At 52.1% G+C, this 3162-nt stretch overlaps 1 pseudogene; it reads left to right on the top strand.

Annotated features, from left to right (window-relative positions):
• The first annotated feature begins 249 nt into the window (after positions 1 to 249).
• LOC102848308 lies at positions 250 to 2170 on the top strand (annotated as a pseudogene).
• Positions 2171 to 3162: the final 992 nt, after the last annotated feature.

Genomic DNA, 3162 nt, shown 5'->3' with positions numbered 1-3162 from the left:
CAGAAGTGGGGACCATGCTGCGAGCTGGCTGTCACGGCGGAGGCTCTGAATAGGAAGGGCGCTTGGCAGAGCTGACTGTGGATGAATTCCTGGCTTTGGGCTTTGATATCAAGTATGAATCAGAAGCTGAGGGTGTCCCAGGAGTGGAAGCAAGGACACCCGTGGGGCTGCCTGGAAGCCGCAAAGGCAGAGCGAGAACCCTTCAACCAGTCTTCTCAGCTGGCACAAAGGCCATGCTTCTGACACAAGGATCAGCTGTCTCGGCTGAAAGACAAGGACCCTGAGTGCTACAAATTCCTGCAAAAGAATGACCAGAGCCTGCTGAACTTCAGTACATCAGACGGTTTTGAGGATGAAGAAGAGCAATTCTATTCCTTGCCCGACACGCTCAAGGAAGCAAGTGAAGAGGAGGATGGAGTGGAGGCTGGGGACAAAACCCCCAAGGGGGTTCCAGGGAGAAAGAAGGACTCAATCATTGTGACCCTTAGCATGTTTGAACAGTGGGTGCAGGCATCAAAGCACCTCCTGCGAAAGCTGTTCCACGAGGTTGTGCAGGCTTTCCGAGCAGCTGTGGCCACCACCCACGGAGACCAGGGCAGCACTGAGGAGTGCAGGTTCCAGGTTAGAGACCTGCTGGGCTGTCTCCAGAAGCTGCTGTTCATCAAGGCTCCAAAGGGCAACACTAGGGGGGTACCACAATCCAGTAGGGGGAAGTTCCACCTGGATGTCAACACCTACCTGAACTCGGTCACACAGCTGGCAAGCTGCCTGACTGACTACAGTGGCTGCGGCCATCCTCCAGCACGTCAGCAGTGTGGTGCCCTACTACCTGATGTTCCCTCAGCAGTGCCGGGCATTGCTCATGAGTATCGTGGTCCTGTGGGGCACTGGCGAGGAGACCTTGCAGGCGCTGGTCTTCCTGGTCCTCATCAGAGTCTGCCGGCACAAGAAGCACACCTTCCGGGTCCCATCCTCAAGCAAATGTACATCATTTATGTGAAGAACTGCAAGTTCACATTCCCCAGCATCCTCCCACCATCATCTTCATGCAGCGCACCCTGACAGAGGTGCGAGCTCTGGACTCCAGCACTGCCTACTAGCATACCTTCCTCTACATCTGCCAATTCGCTGCCCACCTGAGCAATGCCATGGCATTGCGGAAGGAGACATAAAAGTCTGTCAGCTGCCAGTTTGTGCATTTCCTCCACCTGTGGTGCTGCGTCCTGGGCACACTCTGCCCCAGTGGCACTTTTGAGCCTTTGATCTACCCCCTCACACAGAACATCATCGGCTGCATCAAGCTGGTCCTCACTGTGCCTTCTACCCTCTGCGCCTGCCTTGCGTCTATGCCACGCCGCTGCTGTCCGAGAGCTCAGACACCATTCCTGTGCTGCCCTTCATTCTCAAGCAGGTCAACTTCAACAAGAAGTCAGGACACATGAGCCCTAAGCCCATAAACTTCGCCATTATCCTGAAGCTGTCCAATGTCAATCTGCAGGAGAAGGCGTACCTGGACGGTCTGCTGGAAAAGCTGTGTGACCTCTCCTTGGAGTACCTGCAAGGCCAGACCCACAGTGTCGCTTTCCCAGAGCTGGTGCTGCCCGCGGTCCTCCAGCTAAAGTCCTTCCTACAGGAGTGCAAAGTGTCCAACTACTGCCGGCAGGTGCACCAGCTGCTCGAGAAGGTGCAGGAGAACACGGAGTATGTGCATGGCCGGCACCAGGCCATCTCGGCGTATCTGACCAGCAGGCTGTGGATGTCTGGGAGAAGCAGACACAAACAGAGCGGACCCCACTCACCAAGTACTACAGCCACTGGAGAAACTGCGGGACCAGGAGCTCCAGCTGGAGATTAGCGGCAAAGAACAGCTAGAAGACCTGAACTTTCCAGAAATAAAGCAGCGGAGAACAGAGAGCAAGAAGGGGGACTGGAAGGAGTTCAAGGGGGCAGCACCTCTGGCCTCTCAAGGACAGGGGCACCAGGGTCCCTAAGCACTTAGCAGGAAGCAGAGAAGGAGGAGGAGAACAATGATGGCAGTGAGGAGGAAGTCAGTGACTCTGATGATGGCAGCACAGACAAAGCGGCGGGACTGAGCCCAGAGGAGCTGCAGCACTTGGCCCAGGGGACAGATGATGAGTTGGAGGACCTGCAGCTCTCAGAGGAGGACTGAGTCTCCCTCAGCCAGTGACTGCAGACAGGACTTTATTTTTACAACATGAAAAGATCAAACATACCAAAAGCTAGGCTGCCTAGTCGGGTGGCAGCCCTAGGTCGTGAACATCACAGAGCTGTTCCCCTGCAGCCCCCACTCCTCTGGAAGGAAGATGCCCTTCCTGACTGCAGGATGCACAAGACCCCAGAGAAGGCCCCGCTCCACTTCTAGGAGTTCTGGGGCCTGGCAGAGCCTACATGAACCATAGTGGCCTCTGAGTCTCCTGTCTTTGGCTTATCTGCTGTTGCTAGGGTATGGGGACACCAGACCCCTGGGAGTCGAGGCACAGACTGGCTGCTCCACTCTGCAGCACTCCTTAGTGTTTTTTGTCTTTGGGACTTGTTCCTTTTTCTTTTCCTTTAAGTCTCATGTTTTCTTACTATTGTTGTGGAGAAACTGAAACCCTTATTCACTGCTGGTGGAAGTGTAAAATGGTGCAACCACTGTGGAAAGTGGTGTGGCACTTTCTCAAAAAGTCGTAAACAGGATTCCACATATAACATAGAGAGTAGCTTAAGCAATAGTAATGGCAGTCACGTAAAGCACCCTTTTTTATGAAGTTGTTAAAACTCCTGGCATTCTTTTACGAATATAAAATGCAACGATTTGTCCTCAAGTACCTTCATAAGGAAAAACAAACAAGTTAAGAGGGTTTCCAGAAGCAAGCTATTTTGGAAGTGGATGCCACTCCTGCTTCCAAAACAGAGAAGATAAAAGTAAAATGAAGAAAACGTTAGAAGCACGTGACATAACATCAAATGGAACAGCATGCCTGTGATCAGAATTCTAGAAGAGAAGAGCACGACTCATAGCAACCAAGAACAAAAGGCTTGAAGCTCATCTACAATTATCAACATTTATCAAAGTTCATAGAGTTTCCGGAGACATATTGTTTAGGAAGTGGATGCCACTCCTGCTTTCAATGACTTATGAAAACCCTATGAAAAAAA

This window comes from Elephantulus edwardii, unplaced genomic scaffold, assembly GCF_000299155.1.
Source record: "Elephantulus edwardii isolate Elephantulus edwardi_28Jun2011 unplaced genomic scaffold, EleEdw1.0 scaffold00143, whole genome shotgun sequence".
In the NCBI taxonomy this organism is placed as follows: domain Eukaryota; kingdom Metazoa; phylum Chordata; class Mammalia; order Macroscelidea; family Macroscelididae; genus Elephantulus; species Elephantulus edwardii.
This window is presented reverse-complemented; position numbering and strand designations above follow the sequence as displayed.